This window comes from Dermochelys coriacea, chromosome 1 (assembly GCF_009764565.3).
Source record: "Dermochelys coriacea isolate rDerCor1 chromosome 1, rDerCor1.pri.v4, whole genome shotgun sequence".
Lineage (NCBI taxonomy): Eukaryota > Metazoa > Chordata > Testudines > Dermochelyidae > Dermochelys > Dermochelys coriacea.
In genome coordinates, this window is record NC_050068.2 from 78,745,194 (window position 1) to 78,769,478 (window position 24,285).

Sequence of the window (24,285 nt, forward strand, 5' to 3'; positions counted from 1 at the left end):
ACTGCAATTATATTATTCATGAAAACCTTCTTACCCTGTGCACAGATGGATGACTCGTCATTGTGTCCAGAGGGCTCTTCAAGCCAAAAGAGGATGCCAGATAAAGGGACAACCGCTCAAGCCCACAAACCAAGCGTATTATAAAAAATAAATAGTGAAGCCTTTTGGATTTTTTGAGAAGATACAGGAGAGCGCTAACTTGCATTCAGGACAGTTCTGGGAGACTTACAAATTTAAATATGCAGTATGCTACCTTCAGATTATTCTTGTGGTAGTACTTCAAAACAAGGAGTCATAAACATGGGGTCACAGACTCTGCAGCAAGCTTGATTTAACTTCTGCTGTACTCTGCTGCACTAACACGCTTCAGATTCTGTGGCAACTTCAAATAAATTTTTAAAAGGAAGTTAAGTTTTGACTGAATTAAATGTAAAAGAGCCTAGTACAATCACTTCCTTGTTATTTATTTGATATTAAATGACTCCATTTCCTCTGCCCTTATATTTTTTTCTATTTTCAATGACTATTGAACTTTATACTGAAAATGTGCAAGTGTAACGATGAAGCTGATTAAGAAGAAGCTGGTTTTGAAAACAGTTGGTGCTCTTTGCACCTGGGAAGAAGAGATGGTTTGGGAGTAGAAGGAGGAAATTGGTAGTATGTTCTGGTCAGATAATCAGCAGCCAAGTTGTTAAACAATTATGAATTTGTTTCACGGTTAAAATCCAAATAGGATGAATGCGAGGCAGTGCATACCTCTCCAAGCTAGCTTTCAAATTGTTGATACAGACCACACATATCACTTTACATTCTTTATTCAAATTTGGAAGGTTTTCTTTGCAAACATAAGGCTATCTTTTTATAAATGAAAACTCAGATGCTGGAGCACAATTCTGTCACAAAGAGGTGAATTCAGCACAAATCCCCATGGCCACAGATTACAGGAGGATCTAGATATAAACATCACCCACATGATAAAAAGCCAGGATAAGGGTGCTGTATGTAAGTGGCTGTCAGAAAATCTGCACCCAACAGGAGTAGAAGTTAGTTGCTCCTACAGTATTATGTTTCCTACAGAAATACTACACCACTTGCCCTCTCGCCAGGAGAAGAGCCGGGCAATTCCTGGGCATGGTTTTTATGACGTCAGCAAAAGCAGTCTACACAGCCAACAAGACACTGCAGCCAGAAAGACTATGGGCACACATTAACACTGCCTTTGCAGGGAACAGGTGTGCTGATTTGGTAGATGGTTAGGCCATTTTCAAAGCACTGACCAAAATTTGACCTATTGCAGCCTTGCAAAATTATCATGGAAATTTTACAAGCCCTGACACAAAGTCTCCTCTCTGCTCCTTACCATGGTGATAATGAAAAGGAAATATTATTTTCCCTGACTTTTCTAAAGAAAAAGAAGAGGGGTTACCTAGCCTGAGTGAGCAGAATTTCTCAAGTACCAAAGGACAACCTTAAAGAAAGTCCTGAATTATTGTGCACAAGATCAAGACTCTAATAATAATCTTTGTTTTATGTCTATTGCACTGATGTATACTGTTTTGCTACAGATTTAACTATTTAAAAGGACAAAACCCCCATATTTCTTTTGTTACACAAAATCTTCTTTTAATGTATTTATCTTTATTTTACATTCATTACGGAGTTTCATCTTCCAGTATATACTGAGTTTATATAGATTGTAACAAAGTGAATGTATCCCTTTTTCAAATATGTATTTTCCAATTTCAAATATTTATTTATTTATTTTGTAGGTTTCACTAGAGATAATTAAATATTGAAAATGAGTCTGTAGAGGCTGGTTCCTTTAACCCTTTTCATGTGTCCAACAGGCATAACAAGACAGAGCCCACAGTATGTTCTGAGCAAAGCTATTTATGCATTTTGACAAGTGTTAAGAACAGACTTCTGATTTGGTACAGTCTCACCAACTCTTATGGGGGAAAAAAATCCATTAATAAAAGCTTAACATGGAAATAGCAGCACCTAGCTTGCCTCAAATTCTGAATCCCAGAAATAGGAAGTATATCAAAAGTCTGATTACTCATGAATAAATTAAAAGAAGTTTTTCACTTCTTTACAGCACCTTCCATTCTTGAAGGTAGTGGTAGGTGTTTTAAAGAACAGTATTTTTATTATCATCATCATTAGCAACAAATATTTCCTTCTATCTAAGAATCAATCTTGAAGCATCTTACAAAGTTTAATTTAGCTCACCATTGCCTCTGAAACAAACATTATCATTTCCAATTACAGATGTGGAAACTGAGGTGCAGAAAAGCTAAAGTAACTTTCCCAATATAATATAAGTTAGTTACAGAGATAGGAATAGATCACAACTCTCCCAATTCCTAAGCTGGTGTTACAAACACAAATTCATGCTTCTTCCCTTGTGTTAAAGTTTACCTCAAGTTCAAATCAAAACAAGTCTCAGCGTCTGCATGGCATACTGATAGAGAGTAGCAGTGAGCTGAGAAGAAAAGATTTCGAGATTCAATTTAGCACTACAGAGCCCAGATCTTTATCTCAATCTTTTTAGCTAGATATATTATAAGAACACTAATTGAGCCACAGAAACAGCCTCTCAGCATGGTATATTGGCCCTTCTGTTTGGGCAGAGGTGTGAAGTGCTTTTAGATAAACCTATTTATAGCTCAAAAAGGTTTGGATCATGTTCTTACTTGATCTAAATCACATTGCCCATTGATAGAAAAAGGTAAAAAAAAAAATCAGAAATAATTAAAAAGCAGTCTTGGAGTCTGTCAATCAGAGGGTTTATCTCAGTGGAAGCATGCAAGATCCAGAGAGGATTGGAGATATCTAATCAAGAGGTATTAATTCTATTCTGTGTAGTTTCTTATACAGTCCACATCTCCATAATATCCGAGTGCCTTCCAGTAGTGCAGTAAATGACGTGACTAACATCAGCCACATATAGTTTGTTTTCTCTCTTAACCTCTCCCTAAGAGGAGAGTTGCATGTGCAATGTAGTGTTTTGGTTTAGTAGGTTTACAGGATTTTTATATGTGCGCTGCTATGTATTTATATGCCCTTAGTAGTGGGAATATGGGTGATCAAAGGAGGATTAGGGCCTCAGGGCAGAAGGAATGGCCTCCATGATAGTGGTGAAATCTGGATAATTTGGAGGATCATTAAACAGGAGGCAGGAGGGATTGTCTATGACAGCACATCCATAAGCTCCTAAAGAAGGGAGGGCAGGATCTATGTGGTATATACAACCTCTTTCACTTGGAGTACACTGGAAGTAGATTTTGTTGCATGAATATTACCAAATGCTGTACAATTATTTATTTAAGTTCATACCCAGATTGTTAACTAAAAAAGGCAAGGCGTCTCGTGAGCTCCAACATATTTCCAAGTTTCTCCCAAAGCTCTAAACATATGGTGTCCTAAACATAATTCCAAATTTCTACATCCACCCCCTACATTCTGTACTTTCAAAGGTAGTTCCCGCCTCATGTACATTATATTCTAAGGTAACGTCAAAATAAGTATTTCAAAATTTAATTTAAAAAAAAATCTCCATTACTGCCATACTAACCCCCTGCTTACAGCCACTTAATTTTCAGAAACTCTCACCATTCGGTATTAAATTTTCCAGGCTTGGTCTCTGCCTGAATTGTAGGGTTTGTTTTGGAAAGTTAGAGAATAAAACTTTTCATCCATTTTGAAGCATGAGGAGAGTGGAAAGATGCACTTTGCCAAATATAAACACAGCTGTGGATAGAAAAGGAGCTTTGCCTGCCTCATTCCATGTGCATCTCATGAAATGAAAGCAACATAGTTCCTAAGGCTTGGACATGTAGGGATCTCTAATACAGACTTCCTGAAATGTAGTGAAGAAGGGCCTTGTCAGGTCCTTGGGATCGGATGTTCTGATGGCACCAAGACAAATATATCCATATCATGGGGGGGTTTTTAATAAAGTAAACACACACAACAAAAACTATAAAACTCGAAAAAAAAAATCACATGCCTTGGTGATACTGAGGCAATATACTTAACTCTGTAGCTTGCAAGCTTTCTGGTATTACTACTCCCATGCCCCAAATCTTCTCTACTGACATTTCAATTTTTCTACAGTAATAAGGATGAAAACTTCCATCTACTATTTGATATGTCCTGTGGACTGCGCTTTCCTTCCTTTACACGGTATGCAGGAAGATATGCTCTATCAAACTGCCGTATGTTTCAGTTGTCATACTAACACCGAAGAGGTAGCCAATGTGCTCTTCCAGGTTACGTTCATTCATAGAAACAACACTTGGCCACCTCTCCCTAAATTCTGGATTTCTGATCCTAAATACCAAAAAAGCCCTCGGGGATTATTAAAGATTATCTACATGACAGTGTGTGGACCTAAATTCCCTCTAATCTGCATGGCCGCCTACACTCAGGGCTGCGGTTGTGGGGGGGGGGGGGGGAGGAGAGATGCATCTCCCCCAGCCATGGCACTCCTCCCCCAGCCCGGAACCTGCCACAACCAGAGGACAGACACCCCTCCCCCGGCCCTGACCCCAACCCCGACCTAGCCCAGCCCCCGACCTGCCGCGGCCGGGGAACAAGCACTCCTCCCCCAGCCCAGCCCAGGTGCTGCTGTGGGGATAGAGAGCTGCGGTGGGGGGGGAGTCCTCTCTCCCCGTGTAGCCCCTGGCGGAGCCCCACAGCACCCCAAACCCCTCATCCCCAGCCCCACCTCAGAGCCCGCACTCCTGGCCAGAGACCTCACCCCCCAGCACCCCAACCCTCTTCCCCAACCCTGAGCCCCCTCCCACACTCTGAACCCTCAGCCCCACTCTGCCACATGAATTTTGTTATGTGCACCAATATGAAGGTGATGTGTCACACATTGTGACGTTATTGACATAAACTGTGACAGTATAGATCATTGTTGCAACCAGGGTCCTATGGCTGCACCAGTTCTTATACAGAGATGTCTATGGGAAGGTTGTAGTTTGCTGGTTATGATTACACTGTCTATAGGTGTGTATCATTTTTGTATTCGAAGTTATAAATATTGGCTATGTCCTTGTTTGATTCTAAGTAGCCTCAGTGAAGCACTTGGTCAGCTTCTTGAGAAAGCACTATTTTCAGTAAGTGCCCGAATCAAAAAACACTTAACTGACAATGGACTTTGGGAGATGCCAATCCACATCAGAGCTTTCCTGGGGACTTTCAAACTAATGTGTAAACAAAGGCATCAGCCTGCAAAAAGCTGTATCATTCATAGACATGTGACTTGCCCAGGTGACTGTAAACTCCATCTTGTTGAAGGGATTTTACACAGGAGAACAAAGGGATTTCTACCCACAAGAGAAAGACTATATAAGGCCCTGAAAACCCCTCCATTTTGTCTTCAAAGATGCCTGAAAGAAACTGGAACAAAGGACAGTAACTACAGGGCTGTGAGTGATTGCTGGACCCAGACTAGGAAGGAGTCTAATCTGTCAAAGAGGCAGTTTACTGGAACATCTCTGAGGGTGAGATTTACCTGGATTTATTTTCCTACTGTATTAGGCTTAGACTTGCATGTTTTTGTTTTATTTTGCTTGGTAATTTACTTTGTTCTGTTATTACTTGGAACCACTTAAATCCTACTTTTTATTTTTAATAAAATCACTTTTTCCTTATTAACCCAGAGCGAGTAATTAATTCCTGGGGGAGCAAACAGCTATGCATATCTCTCTATTAGTCTTATAGAGGGTGAACAATTTATGAGTTTACCCTGTATTAAGCTTTATACAGAGTAAAACAGATTTATTTGGGGTTTGGATTCCATTTGGAACTGGGAAGCTGGGTGCTGGAGACAGGAGCACTTCTCAAGCTGTTTTCAGTTAAGCTTGCAGCTTTTGAGGGACGGAGTTCAGACCTGGGGCTGTGTTTGCAGCAGGCAAGCGTGTCTGGCTCAACCAGGCAGGGTTCTGAAGTCCCAAGCTGCCAGGGAAAACGGTCTCAGAGGTGGTCTCAGCACATCAGGTGGCAGTCCCAAGGGGGTTCCTGTGACCCAACCCGTCACACACATCACCTCCATATTGGTACACGTAACAAAATTCATTTCGCACATGGATGAGAAAAATTAGAGGGAACACTGGGGTAGACAGCTTGTTAAGAGTATCCAGGAAAGCAGACAGCTTTACTTCTTCTCTTTGGTTTCGTAAGTGAAATATATCTCTCAGTTATGTGGTTTGGGGCACCTTGTTCTTTTCAAAACACTTCATTCATGTCTTTATACTCCATTTCACGTGCTCCTTGAATAGAACACAACTATTCAACAACTTCAAACTCCTATATTCCAACCAGAGTTAGGAAAATAAATCTGTTCTTGCAACCATTTCTAATGTCACTGTGAGAAATATTGCAGCAGTCTTTGTACACACATTTAAAAGGCTTCAGTTTTGCATCAGAGTAGACACTGGCTATTTTCTCATAGAAAACAGCAGCCCATGAATTTGTTGTGGAAACCATGACTTTTAACACACACCGCAACTTTTTATAGTTGCTGAAAATTTGAATGACACTGTAACCCCACGTGTAAGGTCACATCATCAAATCGGGGCAGGTCTACACTGGGAACTTACATCAGCACAGCTACATCTCTCAGGTGAGTGAAAAATCCACACCCCTGAGAGACACAGCTAAAACGACCTAATCCTTCATGTGCACAGCGCTAGGTTGACAGAAGAATTCTTCCATTGACATAGAAACCGCTTCTTCAGGACATGGATTACCTACGCCGACAGGAGCAGCTATACCATTGTAGCATTTCAAGTGCAGACAAGCACTCACTGAAATTTGGCCCAACTGCCCTTCCATCATTCAAATTTGGCCCAGCTGCCTCTCCATCATGCTTCCCCTCAAGAGCCAAGCGGATCTCGCAGGATCTCTTCTGTGCCACTGCTCTGCTTTGCTAGGCAGGTTCCAGGTAGGTTGCATACCCTGGAGTACTGCACCAAAACCACATGTTTAAAAACTGTGGCTATAACTTTTAAACCAAAAAAATCACAACTTCCTTACAGCCTTATCTATATACAGCCACTTTTACCTTGTTTATTTTTCTTCCTTTCTTTTTAGAGAGACACTCTGATCCCCTTGATATTTCAGAAGTATCCCATCCTTATGACCAGTGATTTTCTTATCTCTCCAGATGCAAATAATACAATTCATGCCTTTTAAATCAACTATAATAACTTTACTTGGATGACAACAAGAAATCCAACCAACAAAGCACCGAAGCCAAATAGTTGTGCTGGGTTCTTAGGAAGATGCTTTGACCTCACTCCCCAGGACCACACAGCAGCTTACAGAGCTACTCCATGAATGACCATGTGTGTCACTAATCCTGTGGCCCTAAATCTTTCCAATGACCCTTTCACTGGCCCACCCATAGTCTGACTCCCATTGCCTTGGCTCTGGGCCATACATGAGTTTGTGCCTCCCAAATTCAGCTCCTCCATTCCCTAGCAGAATCATGTGCAGAGGCACCAGAAGTGAGGGCTCCATTCATCCCAAAGCAGATATTAATAGCTACATGGTTTAACAGTCAAAGATTTAAGAAATGTCACTTCTGAAATTGGTGCCAACTGATGATTTTAGATTACTCAGTTTTTCGGTGCCCAATTTGAGATACCTTAAAGGGGCCTGATTTCAAGAGAGTATTAAGCACCCTCTTTCAAGGTCCCCAAAATAGGGCATCTAAAAACTGAGAGACACCTTAAAGGGGCCCAATTTCCAGGAAGTGCTCAGCACCTACCTCTTTCAATTTCTGGGTGCTCATCTTCAGACACCTTGAAAGGGAGGCTGAGTACTTTCTTAAAATCTGGCCTCTTTAAGGTTTGATGCTGGGCACCAAAAAATCACTACGCATTTTTGAAAGTCTTGGCTGTCAATGTGAAGGTTGCACTCCCAGCCTTAATGCTGCCCCCTCCCCCACAAGAACAGGCTTTACAACAGAGCATTTAATGGCATAATGGCCTAAAATTTGTCAATTACTATCTAATATCACTTTTTCCCCACTGTCTTATAAATGCTTTTGTATTTACCTCAATTGTACAGAACAGAGCCCCTTCCCAGAGTTCCAGGCACCTTCACCACAAATTAAAAACAGCAATACAACAGCATACCCATCTACTTCCCCAAAACCCAAAGAACAACATTTACACCTACAATATAGTGTAAACAACAGGCAGGTCGAAGGTTGGGCCTACAAATGTTTAGTGTCCCTTTTGAACATCTGCTGAAATGCAACTAACAAAGACACTCACCCGCATCTGAAGAGTAACAAGATAAAGAGTGTAAAATCTAAGGAATGAAAAGCCAGCAAAATAGCAGTGAAACAACAGATTTCCAGAAACAACAGAAACGTATTTCCAACAAGAAAAATAGCAAGTCAAAGGCCAACTTCATCTTTCTTGCAGCTTCATTGAAACTAACAGATTTGCGGGGGAGGGAGGGGTCAGAATTCTTTGCACACCCTTTGCAAGGCAAGTAATTCTCATATTAATTAGGCTAAGGATGAGTACCAGTAGTTGATTGACACTCACTATTTCACAATAGTATGCTAGCCAGAAAGTTTGGTTTGTATGTCTGTCTAATTTGTTGTTATAGACAAAGATTAATAACTGCTTGCATATGGTGCTTTATGCATAAATATAGACTACTTATATAGGAGCAGATGCATCACTTGGGGGCTTATTCTCCCCATGACCCACATCTGGAACTCCCATGGATCTCCAGCATATTGAGGGGAGAATGTGCTCCTTATAATTAAACTGTAATCCTGAGAGTTTCTTTACAGGTCAGTAGTCTCAATCTGAACACCAAATCATTTTGTGATTGAAAGAAACAGATTTACTTGGCATTCAAATCATAATAAGAACACAGAGTTTCAACAAAAGTCAGACTAGTGAGGCCTATCTTTTTTTGACATGTATTTTAGTTACTGAAAAAGTATTTTAATTTCTGTAAGGGAGCAAAGATATTGACTGGAGTTGTCTTTTAACCCAGTCAAACAAGAAATTCCCAAACAAATTTCACAGAGCTCACACTATATATTTCTAATCTCAGATTCAAATAGCTCCAGAGGAATGAGAGTTGCCCCTTTCTTTCCCTCCCCACCCTAACAGCAGCAATTTCATATTATATTTACTTCAGCATATTACAGCAGTTCTGACAGATGCAGCAATACATTCATGTACTTTTTTCATTTGGAGACTTTGTAAGAGAATATTTTCATCTTTCCAGTGTCTCACCATTGGTATTTAGTTTTAAAAACACTAATTCTCAGCACTCTTGCTTGCTATTCATAATGAAAGCCACAATGGAATTTTTCAAGTTGGTTTGCAATTGTGGTTTCTCTACTTCTTGTAAACAAGGCAACTTCCTGTCTCAGGGTTCCCACTGCTATATCAGGTTGAATCATGGCACCCTTCACAGTCATGACCCCTGAATGCAAGCATGCTACAATTCTGTCTAGTTCTATTAACTATGCATTACAGCATGAGATAGCATTTCAGAAGCAGCCATTCAAAGCAGGCTACCCCTCCTCAAAACCAACTAAGAATCTGCCAGCCTGTTCATTTAGACTAAATATGGTTAATTTGAATCCTTAGCATTTTAATGCTTGAGAAATAATATTGTTTTGCATTAAATTATGTGTGATATGAAACCTGTTGTACACCTTTAAATAGTTGCTACAGCAAATAGAGCAGCTTCTCATTTCAGGGTCCCAGAATCAAATTATGAATAATTTTCCATTCTAAACATATTGATATGGACACACAAAATGGGGCTCTTAATCAAGGAAATTAAAAATATCTTTTTTACTAGATGAAGGGAGGATTCTTTTAGAGGTGATGAATTTTGGAAAACAGCATCTTATCGCTATTTCCTGATCCTGTAGTGGATACTTTATTGCACAGCATGATGTTAGATGTGTTTTCCTATACACTGATAAATTATATATGATGTGTGTCCTACTTTTTATAGTAATACTTTTCTCATCATTTCTTGCTGGATTGTGTCAGTTAATGATAGCCTTGGCATTTCTGACCTTTATTTAGTCAAAAAAATTTCATCCTGTTTAAACAAAGGGTTCTGTCTGCAGCTTTTGACAGTCACCATTTTGCTTACCCATGGCAACCTATTCTGTTCAATAACCAGCGTCACAGTAGCTTGACACAGAGCCATGTGCATGTGATGTTGTGACCATTTCAGGCAACAAATAGATACCCCTCAAGCCCTTTTTGCTAAGACCCTTGTGCAAACTTCCTCAAATCTCTCTGATCTATCAGAATCTCAGTAGAGTTGAAATTGTGATGCTGTCAGTTACTACAAAACATTTATGCTAGAGGAAAAACATCTCTCTCTTGCTTGCTCTTTCTGTGAGCCTGTACTTCCAGCTGCCTCACTGCACTGTGTCAGTGTATTAAAATAGAACTGGCTTGATGACTTCTCTCAAATAGGCCAGTTGGCAGACTTCTAACAGTCTGCTCCTGTGTAGAAGAGGTTGGGTTTTTTTTCCCCCCCATATGAAAATTCACTTTCATTCTGACTACGGAAAAAAAAAATCTTGCTTTTGAACACAACCTGAAAAATTCACTCACCTACCCACGCAGGGTGAGTAGGAAGCCTGAGTGAGAGTCATCTGCTTCTGCAGAATCTAACTTTCCTTAATGATTGCAAAGATAACCTTCCAGACACAAATTAAGTTAAACTAATGCAATGCTATCTTCTCAAGTCTACAGACACACCTCCAGTGCTGCAGACTGCTGCTCGGAGCTTTGCCAGGCCAGAGCAGAGGAAACTCTACTGCTGTTCAACAGCCTTGTGGACAGCAATGAAACTGACAAGAAATCAGATCAAATTTCACTGTGCTAATACTTAGGCTATGAGCAAAGGTGGAGGAAGGCTCTGAAGATATTCACTAGATTCAAAAAGGGGGAGAGTGTTCCACAGAGATATAAATGTCTCTAAGAGCAGGTGGAGAGCTGATGGAAGGATAGAGAACTGGAATTTTTCCACTCCCCTTTGATGCGTGGAGGTCAGTGGTTCCCAAACTTGTTCCGCCGCTTGTTCAGGGAAAGCCCCTGGCGGGCCGGGTCGGTTTGTTTACCTGCCGTGTCTGCAGGTTCGGCCGATCGCGGCTCTCACTGGTCGCGGTTCGCTGCTCCAGGCCAATGGGGGCTGCTGGAAGCGGTGGCCAGTACGTCCCTCAGCCTGCGCCTCTTCCAGCAGCCCCCATTGGCCTGGAGCAGCGAACCGTGGCCACTGCGAGCCGCGATCGGCCAAACCTGTAGACGCGGCAGGTAAACAAACCGGCCCGGCCCGCCAGGGGCTTTCCCTGAACAAGCGGCGGAACAAGTTTGGGAACCACTGGTGTAGGTGAATCGAGTGGGGGCAAAGAAGGGGAAAGAATGAGACAGTTAAAAAACATAAATATTGCAGAAGACTAGGTGGTTCTGTTAAGTACATAATCCTTTTCAAACACATATTGACATTTTTTTCATTAAAAATGCTGTCACTTCACTTTGGATTCACTATATCATATTTCGAGGATATTTTGCTATCAAGGCTGTAAATCTTCATGTACAAAAATCAGCACGCATATGTCAGAACCTCATGGAACAACTTCTGGGCACAGCCAGAGGGGAAACAGTGCAAATGCTATACCATGATCCAGAGTCCCGCAAATCTGCAGGATTGGCACTTTGTAAAATCTCAATGGGTACTTTATACGTCGAGCCAGAGAAGAGAATTCTGGAACTCTGTTTAAGGATCAGGCGGCATGGTCAATACATTTTCTTGCTGACATTTTGATTAACTCGAGGCCACTATATACCTGCTCATACTCAAAAAGAACAGGAGTATTTGTGGCACCTTAGAGACTAACAAATTTAGTAGAGCATAAGCTTTTGTGGGCTACAGCCCACTTCATTGGATGCATAGAATGGAACATATAGTAAGATATATAGATATATACATACAGATAAGTTGGAAGTTACCATACAAACTGTGAGAGGCTAATTAGTTAAGACGAGCTATTATCAGCAGGAGAAAAAAAACTTCTGTAGTGATAATCAAGATGGCCCATTTAGACAGTTGACAAGAAGGTGTGAGGATACTTAATTTAAGAAATACCAATATGTGTAATGACCCAACCACTACCAGTCTCTATTCAAACCCAAGTTAATGGTATCTAGTTTGCATATTAATTGAAGCTCAGCAGTTTCTCGTTGGAGTCTGTTTTTGAAGCTTTTCTGTTGCAAAATTGCCACCCTTAAATCTGTTACTGAGTGGCCAGAGAGGTTGAAGTGTTCTCCTACCGGTTTTTGAATGTTATGATTCCTGAGGTCAGATTTGTGTCCATTTATTCTTTTGCATAGAGACTGTCCGGTTTGGCCAATGTACATGGCAGAGGGGCATTGCTGGCACATGATGGCATATATCACACTGGTAGATGTGCAGGTGAACGAGCCCCTGATGGCATGGCTAACAGACTCCAATGAGAAACTGCTGAGCTTGAATTAATATACAAACTAGATACCATTAACTTGGGTTTGAATAGAGACTGGGAGTGGCTGGGTCATTATATATATTGAATCTATTTCTTTAAGTTAAGTATCCTCCCAGCTTCTTGTCAACTGTCTAAATGGGCCATCTTGATTATCACTACAAAAAATTTTTTCTCCTGCTGATAATAGCTCATCTTAACTAATTAGCCTCACAGTTTGTATGGCAACTTCCAACTTATCTGTATATAAGTGTGTGTGTGTGTCTGTTCCATTCTATGCATCCGATGAAGTGGGCTGTAGCCCACGAAAGCTTATGCTCTAATAAATTTGTTAGTCTCTAAGGTGCCACAAGTACTCCTGTTCTTTTTGTGGATACAGACTAACACGGCTACTACTCTGAAACCTGCTCATACTCAGATTCCTAAGAGCATGGATGATTTGTGCAGGGGTTCAACAGGGAGCTGAGGTTTGGCCATGATGCAGAAACAAAATAGTACTGGTCTTACAGCATTCATTTGTGCCCATTTTGGATGCCAAAGCAAAGAGATGTAATTTGGCTCATTTTGATTAATTGCCTTATACTATATATACCTAAGGGGTAACATTTTCAAAAGTGTCTAAATGACTTAGCAGCTTAAGTCCCATTTTTAAAGCCCCTATGTCATTTAGGAGGTTAAATCCCATTGGAAGTCAATGTGACTTATGACATACATGATTTTAAAGGGTTGAAACTTTTACCTAAGATTTATGTTGAGTCAGAAATACAGACATAGATCTTTTGATCACACTCCATCTGTTTTTTTGAAATGACCCTCTCTAACCTCTCTAAAGCTGATCATATAATTGAACATAATCACTTGGTACACAGGTTCTACATTCGAGATCATAGGGAACTTCTTCGGACCAATCTGTTTCCCCCCAAATGGACATTTCCTAGCATTTTAGTAAGAGTATTATGATCTTAGTCCATTTCCTCTACAGTAGGTACTGAGTTTGTGAACTGCCACAGTCCAGGAGCTTGGTCCTGCTTTTCTACAGATGATGGCTTGAAGTTGCAAAGGAGTAGAGAGCAGAAGAGGAAACTGACTGAAAGAAGGAATAAAGGATGGTGATGGATAGACACAGAAAGGAAGGAAGGGGAAGAGAGAATGAAGTCAACAGTGATAGCCCCACAATATTTGATCACTTATTTTGTTCTTTGGTTTCAGAGTAGCAGCCGTGTTAGTCTGTATTCGCAAAAAGAAAAGGAGTACTTGTGGCACCTTAGAGACTAACAAATTTATTAGAGCATAAGCTTTCGTGAGCTACAGCTCACTTCATCGGTGAGCTGTAGCTCACGAAGCTTATGCTCTAATAAATTTGTTAGTCTCTAAGGTGCCACAAGTACTCCTTTTCTATTTTGTTCTTTGTTCATTTTTAAATTAATAATAATTTGGATTACAAATATTTAGAGGGGGCTGACCAAAATCTATCCTGTGACTTCAAATTGTGATTTCGGACCATTTTATTCGGCAGAGAATGCTGATTATATGGCCCGGCGACTAGTGCCACCAAGTCTCACCCCCTGCACAGTCTTTGGCCTGCTGCAGATTGATGGCAATGCAACTCATGGGGGTAAGATACTTCTGACCATTCCCTTTGACTGAGACAGAGAGGGCAGGGTGCAGCCTCCAGAAATTCTTTACATTTCAGTCCGTTTTCTTAGACAAGATTGCATAAGATTTATTAAAAAACAAAAAATAAATGGAATTAAAACCTAAAACAGTTTGCTTTATAGATGCTGATTTATGCTTAGCATCAGCTACACTAAATAAGGTTCTCTCAGCTTAGATACCTCGGGGGGGGGGGGGAGGGAACAGCATTCGTCCTCTGATCATTCTTTGGTCAGTCTGCTAACATCACTTGCATTCTAGAGAAAGATTCTTTGCTGTGTTCAGAGCTCTCTCTTATCAGCTCCCTTCAGCTAAATCAACATAGTTGTCCAGACAAACCTCACTTGATCTAGGGCAGCCATCCCCTTTTCCAAAACAGTTTTCTCCAGTTATCCATGCATATCTAATAAGGCTTAGGAGGAAATGAGCATTTGCTGAGGAGTAAGAGTAGTATACAAAAAGCCTTTAATGAGGATTAAGAGCCACCTTTCAAAGGCTTAGCGACCAAGCTCAGAGACCATATTTCACAGATCAGTCTGAATATCTCCACTCCAGACAGCTTCTCTGCAGTCTTTTCAATTTGGCAGATTGGCATTTTCCTCAATATTAAAACCCTCCGTCAATCATTTGCTGTCATTTTGAACTATGAACTAGGCACACAGGTACAGACCTTCTGTCACAGCGCCAACCAGAAACACTGAGGAATTTCTAACTGAGGAAGTTCTGGTATATCTGGTATCCAGGAGTTGCCAGTGCCCAGATTAAAGGTCAGCTGAGTCCAGTACTGTCAAAAGGAAGGTCAGTTTACAGCTTTATCATATGGCCTGTGGGCAATAAGCTGCTGAGTTTTCTAACCTGAGTTGTAATGCATAAATAGCCATGGATTTACTGGTGCTCTTCAGAACACTTGTCCAAAACATTGCCACTAGTGCTTGCTCAGAACCAGTATCCTCTTACTGGTCAGCCCAGTGTCTCCCACTCACTCGCCATATAGTTTTGGTTGTATTTCCCTTTCTGTCCAAAGGGAAAGAGGAGCTGAAAGAAGAGCAATGCTCCTTGCATTCACTTCCCATTGGTTGTGGGAAGGAAAAAAAATCTCTCTCTTCCACAAGCTGCTGTTGGGGGCAGAGGAAGTTCCTGGAAACTCCAGATGAACCCCCAAAGGGAGGTGGGAGATAATATTTGGGTGCCCCTTCCTGCCATGAGAGCAAAGGGGAAAGAGGTGGAATGGGTAAATGTGATTATGAAAGGAGTTGATCAAATGGTTATTATCTATTATTTGGACAGGAAGGTCAGAGAGATAAACAATGTGCCCTAACTTAGTGACCTGGGCTCTTATAAAAATGTGATCACTTATTTTGGATCCTAAATAGGAGCAGAACTCTTTTAAAAATCTGATTCTGATTGTAGGCATGGAACTTTTTGAACATGTAGCCCATAGTGCGCAGTAGACTAACAAACAGTCTCTAATGGACATGTATCTTATTTAGCAGTTGTCCCTGTTCAGCAGCAGCCCATAACAAATGTAGCAGGTTTCCAAAGGGCCCATGACTGAGGTATGTTGAAGAGGTGAGTAGAGGATCACACAACGGGCAAATTTAGTTTTACTGCCTCTCAAAGCAACTTCATTTTCTTGTGGAGCTTTAAAAGTATCTTTTCCTTTGTAAGGAGATTTGAGGAGGATGGCTAATAGTCAACCCCAAAAAGTCATACCATTTGTCTTCAATCCTTTACCAATTTCTTCTTTGCTAATTGCCTCAGGCTCCCCTCCCAGCACAAATTCACACTCACTCACATACTAAAAGAAACAGAGTGAATATTGAGGCACTGGCAACAGTTTGGACTAGCCACCCAAGTCCAAGACACCCCACCCCAAGTCTAAACGTGTGCAGTTAGCCTGAGGCGCTGCGGATGTGGATATCCGCGGACCATGTTTGCAGATTGCAGATGGATACGGATTCAATTTTATATCTAGAGCCCTGAAAAAAACTGCAGATATCCGTGGGCCATGTTTGTGGATTGCAGATCGGATGCAGATTCAATTTTGTATCTGCACAGGTCTCTAGTGCTGGCAATCACACCTCCCAGCTGTAGTGTAGACATAGCAGTGGAACCCATAAAAGTTTTAGTTAAAAAAAAAAAATCAGTGTCAAAGAGCTGATCTCAAATCCTCCAAGCATGGCTACTATATGCATAATGTTAACACTTAATTTCTACACGTATTTGGGGGAAGAAGAGGTGTTGACTTACCAATTTCAATCAGATGCTTAAAAAAACAAATGTGGGTTTTCAGTTATCATAGGTTGAAATTATCATAGGCGATTCCTAAAAAATGTTGACCTTTGCACTTCCATAAATCTCTAGTGGGTGGGGCAGGGGAAGGGAAGAGATAATGCATCGGAAGTACTGAATCCTGTTCAGTGTTCCTTAAGAAAATTCTTTGTTCAGGATGTTTTTAAAAAAAAAAAAAAAAAAAAACCAACAGTCCACAACTGTATCTGTCCTTTGCACATTTCAGGATTTGATTTCAGGTGCACCAGCTGCTGAGTAAATTACACTGAAAGCAGAAAGCTTTGTTTCAAGTGTGGCCACACTGAAGCTCCCTTGATGTACTCCAAGAGTACATAAACATAGAAAATACCAACAAACCACCACAAAGACAAAATTATTACAGCAAATTACAGAAAATGCATTAACCATGGAACAAGTACCAGGCAAATCAGTATTGCCTGAAGATATTGTTATACAAGCAGTAAAAATGACAAAAGAAAGCCAAACATTTTAACATCTTTACTGGTCTTCCAGCCAAAAATGAGACTTCAAAAGTAGCCTACTTTTTACATTACTTATTCAGCGGTATACAGCATGACATAATTGTTAAGCACCATGTCACCAGCTAACGTTACTTGATAGCCTACTAAAGCTTTGTTAAACATTCGGATTTGCATGCTATTATTAACAATGCCATAAACTTAGAGATTTCTATAATAACCTTCTTGCAGCCATTAAACTGTTAACATTATCTTCTTCCTTGTTTGATTTGTTAATTGACAATTAGAAGGCATCACATTTTGCCTTCCCCTGTCTATCCTGAACATGTTGCTGATGCTGCAGTGCAGTGCTGCACTGCTAAGGATGCTGTCCTTCGGATGACATAATAATGCAAAATCTCTTTTGCCCACTGAGGTACAAAGAAAGAGTAGAAACTAATCCCTGTTTCTCGACCAAAAAACTCTCTCTCAATAAAGCAAGTTATAAGCCTGTGTGTCAACTATTATTGAATACTTAGTAGCTACCACATTTACAGCTCACCTGCTCTATCAGTTTCTAACTCATTTCTGTAAAGTCCTTCAAGATACCCAGAGTATGAAAACCTTACCTTGATGGTTTTTGCCTCTCCTGCTAAGACCCATCTTCCTCCTCCCCTTTACATCCGAGCTCTGAGTGTGCTGGCTATGCCTGCTTCCTCAGTGTTCTCTTCATTAACTTGCTCTCCCCTGGATCCTTTGCACTCTGGCTTCAGCCCACTCCACTCTACTCTACTGAGACAACTCTGACTAAAGGTCATTACTGCTCTGCTTCCAGCCAAGTCCAAGGGCCTCTTTTCACTCCTCAGACTCCTTACTCCATTTTCTGCCTTTGGCAGAGTCAACCACTCTCTCCTCCTTGCACTTGATTGGTTCTCCTGCCTTTTGAATTGTTCTTTCACTACGTCCCTTAGCGAATCCTCCTCCCTTCTTCTCCCGAATCCCCTCACTTTCCCTTGGAGATCTGTCCTTTTCCCTCTGCACCCTTGGTAAGACAAACCGAAAAACCAAGCAGGAAAAAATTTCTTATATAATATAGAGTTTTATCGATTCATAGATACTAAGGTCAGAAGGGACCATTATGATCATCTAGTCCGACCTCCTGCACAACGCAGGCCACCGAATCTCACACACCCACTCTTGCGAAAAACCTCACCTGAGCTATTGAAGTCCTCAAATTGTGGTTTAAAGACTTCAAGGAGCAGAGAATCCTCCAGCAAATGACCCATGCCCCATGCTACAGAGGAAGGCGAAAAACCTCCAGGGCCTCTTCCAATCTGCCCTGGAGGAAAATTCCTTCCCAACCCCAAATATGGCAATCAGCTAAACCCTGAGCATATGGGCAAGATTCACCAGCCAGATATTACAGAAAAGTCTTTCTTGGGTAACTCAGATCCCACCCTATCTAACATCCCATCACAGGCCATTAGGCCTATTTCCATAAATATTTTAAGATCAATTAATTACCAAAATCACATTATCCCATCATACCATCTCCTCCATAAACTTATCAAGCTTAATCTTAAAGCCAGATAGATCTTTTGCCCCCACTGCTTCCCTTGAAAGGCTATTCCCAAACTTCACTCCTCTGATGGTTAGAAACCTTCGTCTCATTTCAAGTCTAAACTTCCTGGTGGCCAGTTTATATCCATTTGTTCTTGTGTCCACATTGGTGCTGAGCTTAAATAATTCCTCTCCCTCTCCAGTATTTATCCCTCTGATACATTTATAGAGAGCAATCATATCTCCCCTCAACCTTCTTTTAGTTAGGTTAAACAAGCCAAGCTCCTTAAGTCTCCTTTCATAAGACAAGTTTTCCATTCCTCGGATCATCCTAGTAGCCCTTCTCTGTACCTATTCCAGTTTGAATTCATCCTTCTTAAACATGGGAGACCAGAACCGCACACAGTATTCCAGGTGAGGTCTCACCAGTGCCTTGTATAACGGTATTAAAACCTCCTTATCCCTACTGGAAATACCTCTCCTGATGCATCCCAAGACCGCATTAGCTTTTTTCATAGCCATATCACATTGGCAGCTCATAGTCATCCTATGATCAACCAATACTCCAAGGTCCTTCTCCTCCTCCATTACTTCTAATTGATGCGTCCCCAGCTTATAACTAAAATTCCTGTTATTAATCCCTAAATGCATAACCTTACACTTCTCACTATTACATTCCATCCTATTACTATTACTCCAGTTTACAAGGTCATCCAGATCCTCCTGTATGATATCCCGGTCCTTCTCTAAATTGGCAATACTTCCCAGCTTTGTATCATCCGCAAACTTTATTAGTACACTCCCACTTTTTGTGCCGAGGTCAGTAATAAAAAGATTAAATAAGATTGGTCCCAAAATTGATCCTTGAGGAACTCCACTGGTAACGTCCCTCCAGCCTGACAGGTCATCTTTCAGTAGGACCCGTTGTAGTCTCTCCTTTAACCAATTCCTTATCCACCTTATGATGTTCATATTGATCCCCATCTTTTCCAATTTAACTAATAATTCCCCATGTGGCACAATATCAAACGCCTTACTGAAATCTAGATAAATTAGATCCACTGCATTTCCTTCATCTAAAAAATCTGTTACTTTCTCAAAGAAGGAGATCAGGTTGGTTTGGCACGATCTAACTTTTGTAAAACCATGTTGTATTTTGTCCCATTTACCATTGACTTCAATGTCCTTAACTAATTTCTCCTTCAGAATTTTTTCCAGGAACTTGCATACTACAGATGTCAAACTAACTGGCCTGTAGTTACCCGGATCACTTTTTTTCCCCTTTCTTAAAAATAGGAACTTTGTTAGCAATTCTCCAATCATATGGTACAACTCCTGAGTTTACAGATTCATTAAAAATTCTTGCTAATGGGCTTGCAATTTCGGGTGCCAATTCCTTTAATATTCTTGGATGAAGATTATCTGGGCCCCCCAATTTAGTCCCATTAAACTGTTTAGTGATGGTGACACAGATTAGTGCTTGTGGACCTATGGGGACCTGATTCATTGGGACTGGGAGATTTTTCTATGCATAAAGAACATGGAGAAAGGTACAAAGACAGGCATAGGAGAAAAGATTGAAGCAAGCAGTGCGCTGATATTGCTAAAAGAATGAAGAGGTGAGAGGGCAACAGAAAGATCCAAGAGGGAGACGGGGCAGGTTTGTGTAGATCCTTGAAGGCCTGGGTGGGAAATTGTAACTTGATACAGCTGGCAACTTGGAATGATATGGTCTAATCAACATGCAAGGAAGATAATTTTAGCAGCTGCATTTTGAATGGAAAGGTCAGAAGAAGGAGAATCAAATGAGACGGTTCACAAAAGCCAATGAAGGGCAATGTGAAGAAAGAACCATCTCTATTAATTATTAATTTAAACTGTGCTCAAAAGCACCATTGGGATTAAGCACCCATTGTAGTAGAGATTGTACAAACTCAAAAGAAGTCTCAGTCCCTGTCCTGAAGAGTTTACAATCTCAGAAACAAACCAAAAATTGTCAATACAAGTTCTGGATACCTTAATAAGATCACTAGGCACCCCTTGTTCAGTCCTGCATTGGCAACTGAACACCCAACATCTCTTTCTTCATGGCCAGCTGCCAACTCATGCATAACATGATGAAAATTAATTTCTTATCTGTTCACTTTCCCTGAAGTCTTCCTTCTCTATCACTATCAATTATTCCACCACCCTCCCAACCTGGGGATATCTCAGTCTTTTGTCTCTTCTTTTTCTGCCTCAGCATCCATACTGTTATTAAATCCTGTTGGTTCTTCTTCTATAGTACCTCCAAAAATCTGCCCCTTCCTAGTCATCCCCACCATCAAATCCTCACTCCATGCTTTGATCATTTCATCTTGGCTACTGCAACCGCTTCCTCTCTGGCCTCTCCTGTTCTCACTTGCATTGCACTCATATCTATCCAACATGTTGCTTCTAAAGTCATCTTCCTTTCCTTCAGCCCCAATGGTGTTACCCCCTCCTCCTGCATAGACCTCTGGGCTCCTTCCACACCAAGTTCCAGCAAGATTTATGCATAATGAGTACATCTCATCTTTCACCATCGTACCACTTATTCTCCCATACCATCTCTGGCATCTTTTGTTTATGATCATACTTCACTATAGTCTGTCTGTTTTACATGTTAAGCTCCTCATTGTCCTTTTTTGGGGGGGTTGGGGAGGACCTTTAAAAGTGCCATGAGCTCTTACTGTATAAAAAAATCCCTAAATCAAATTCCATATTTTTCTTTAATATCACACAGATCAGTGTGATAAAATTTAGCACTAAATAACCAGCATTTCAATACAGGAGGCATTCAAAACTATATTATATTTCCTTGTTCAGTTAGTGCAATAGCACATGCAAATCATGCATTTACACATGCAAATAAGTATTTGTTGGGCTAAATGTGCGCCCCATTCAAAGCAGTTATACACACAAATGAAGCCACACAACTGTACTCCTAGAGCTCTAGTCTCCTTTTTTCAAAACTTGGCATGTCAGAGCACCAGTACCAGGTATTTGTTGCAGTATATAACCAGAAATGCTTTAGACACAGTGTAACTGCATTATTAACTGTCCAAATTCATTTAGGTTTGTTTTTTTAATCTACATATTTCTTCCTCCAAAATGCTCCATCAGTACCCAAATATAAGAACTATTAGTGACATGCTCCAGACACGAGTAGAAGATAGAATTCATAGGTTGTGTGCTAGTTTAAGTTGTTTAAATGTACAAAATATTTTAATACCGAGCCAAGAAGACTATATCCTTGGATCAAGTTTCTACATGCCAAAGTTCAGTGCTTTTGTAGGTACCTGGTCTTTTCCTTCTCAACAACTACGGGATGTATATTTGCTGTTTAACTGAAGCTCCTGACCTTGTGTCTCCCTCTACCCCCAGCCCTGCCCAGATCTTCCCAGTGGTGCAGCCCAGCCACCTTCCTTCCCCTCTCTGGGGCAACCCAATGTGTCTTCTTGACCTGGGGAGCTGCTACAAGCACCAGGGAGCCTTTCCTATCCTGGTGTCTCCCACACTTACCTTCACAGAGTTTTTCAAATTGTGCCCCAGCAAAACTTGTCCATCTGCCACTCTGCCATGGCTCTTCCCACATCCTCTGTCTGTATCCTAACACCTGTCCTCTTTCTTCCCCCTCATTGGCTCCATTTCCCCCTCCTTGTTATCATCATCTTCTACACTTCCCACCAGCTCTCAACTCCTGTCATCCACCATCCACCCAACTCCTTCCCATCAGGCTTCCTCTCTGATTTTGACTCCTGTCTTTCTCTCTCTCCTCAATCTCCCACAGTCATCCTCCAACCCCTCACTCTCAACTCTTTCTTTAACCTGAAGGCCTGGTTCAACTCTCCCAGTCACCAAAAGGACCATTCATTTGATCTGGGCTTCACCAAGCACTGCTCTCTGTCTCTCTGATCCTTCTCTTACCGAGTTCCTCTTTCAGGCCATCAGCTGGGCTCTTTCAGGATCTCCCATCAACCCTCCTCCCCAAACCCTGTCACTTGGCCTTTCTATAACTTCCAGTCCATCACTGATGATGTCTCATCTGCTCTCAGTCATCTCACATCTCTCTTTGAATCCCTCCACTGGCTTCTTCTTTTCTATCTTGTTAAACATAACATACTTGTCTTCACTTTCAAGGCCTTTCCTTCATGACCTATTCCCATCCTTCCTATCATCTTATTCACTAGTGAGGTGTCAACCCCTGCCTCCCATAGGCCCATGATGAGAGCCTCCATCACCCATGTGTTACATTTTCAAACAATCACCTTTGTGCTTTCTCCCATGCTGCCGTCATGCTGGGGAAGACTGCCCCATAAGCCTTTGCAAAGCTACCTCATTTTTCTCTTTCAAAACTCTCATTGGAATTCTACAGTTCTTTGATGCCTACAAAAAAAACTTAACAGCTTGGCAGCTGAGATGACAACCTATCATGATAACAGATAGTGTTCGCTTTGTTTCCTGGTACTCCATTTGTCTACATCCATCCATTGTGTCATATTAGTTTATAAATTCTCTAGGGTAGGAACAGACTTTTTCTTCTATGTTTGTATAAGGCCCAGCGCAATGGGGTCTTGGTCCATGACTGAGGCTGCTAGGCACTATGGTAATACAAATATTTGAATACTAAATATTTGAAGATGAAACATTTCTAATGATGGAAAATGTTATCATACTGAACAAGAAAAGCACAAGCCAGCTCTGTGATGATGCAAACACCACGGAATTACTTCTGTGTTCCCAAAGCAGATTAAACCATTCACAGTCACAGAACCCTTTAGGACAGACAGCCCAAATTATTACCGTTTCTGACAAGATCAGCTTCCCTTAGGGGACTTTCTATGCATGTAGTATTATTGCACATAGGCTTTTGGCCAGGTACTGTTGTTAATGAAACTGAAGAGGGATTCGGGTTCTGATTTAATACTAACAAATTCAGATGAAAGACCTTTTGGGCAAATAGTGTGAGCACAGTATTTATTTACTTTCTAGGACTTGTTGTACAGTAAAAATAATCCATTTGGAAGCATAGCAATATTGATACAATCTCAGAGAAAGAAAAGTAAAGTGTAGAACTATTTTTCCACTCTTTTTTCAATCTGACAACTAATGCACTTAACTTGGCCAAATGTGAAAATTCATGGCATTCACAGATCTTTAAGCTAAAGATCTTTGGGTTTAATAGTTGGGAGATCACTTGTACAAGTAGCATGCTCTCCTAAGTCAATCTTTTGTCACTTTGAAAATATTGTCACTATCATCATATGATGCTACAACTTGCAAGAGTTAACTTCTCAGTCAACTAAAAGGACATTAGTATGATAATGGGATCTTTGTTTCTTCAGAATTTATGTACTCCTGCTGCTTTCTTCCCCTCTGAAATCATCATTATCCTATGAATGGCCTTGAGCCTATGAGCGGCAGAGTCCTGTGGCACCTTATAGACTACCCAACATATTGGAGCATAAGTTTTCCTGGGTGAATACCCACTTCGTCAGATGCATATAGTGGAAATTTCCAGAGGCAGGTATAAATATGCAAGCAAGATTCAGCCTAGGGATAACGAGGTTCGTTCAGTCAGGGAGGATGAGGCCCTCTTCTAGCAGCTGAGGTGTGAACACCAAGGGAGGAGAAACTGCTTTTGTAGCTGGCTAGCCATTCACAGTCTTTGTTTAATCCTGAGCTGATGGTGTCAAATTTGCAAATTAATTGAAGCTCAGCAATTTCTCTTTGAAGTCTGGTCCTGAAATTTTTTTG

At 41.0% G+C, this 24,285-nt stretch overlaps 1 protein-coding gene across 10 annotated transcripts in view; it reads right to left on the reverse strand.

Moving 5' to 3' along the window:
• Positions 1-24,285, reverse strand: part of KLF12 (Kruppel like factor 12) — a 361,876-nt gene that overhangs the window by 300,947 nt on the left and 36,644 nt on the right. The window contains exon 1 of one of the 10 annotated variants that reach the window (XM_043504593.1): positions 15,264-15,388. The exons of the other annotated variants lie outside the window; for them this stretch is intronic. The gene's annotated coding sequence lies outside the window, so the exon portion shown is untranslated. Of the gene's footprint in view, positions 1-15,263; positions 15,389-24,285 lie in introns of those variants that run through there. 10 annotated transcript variants of the gene reach the window in all.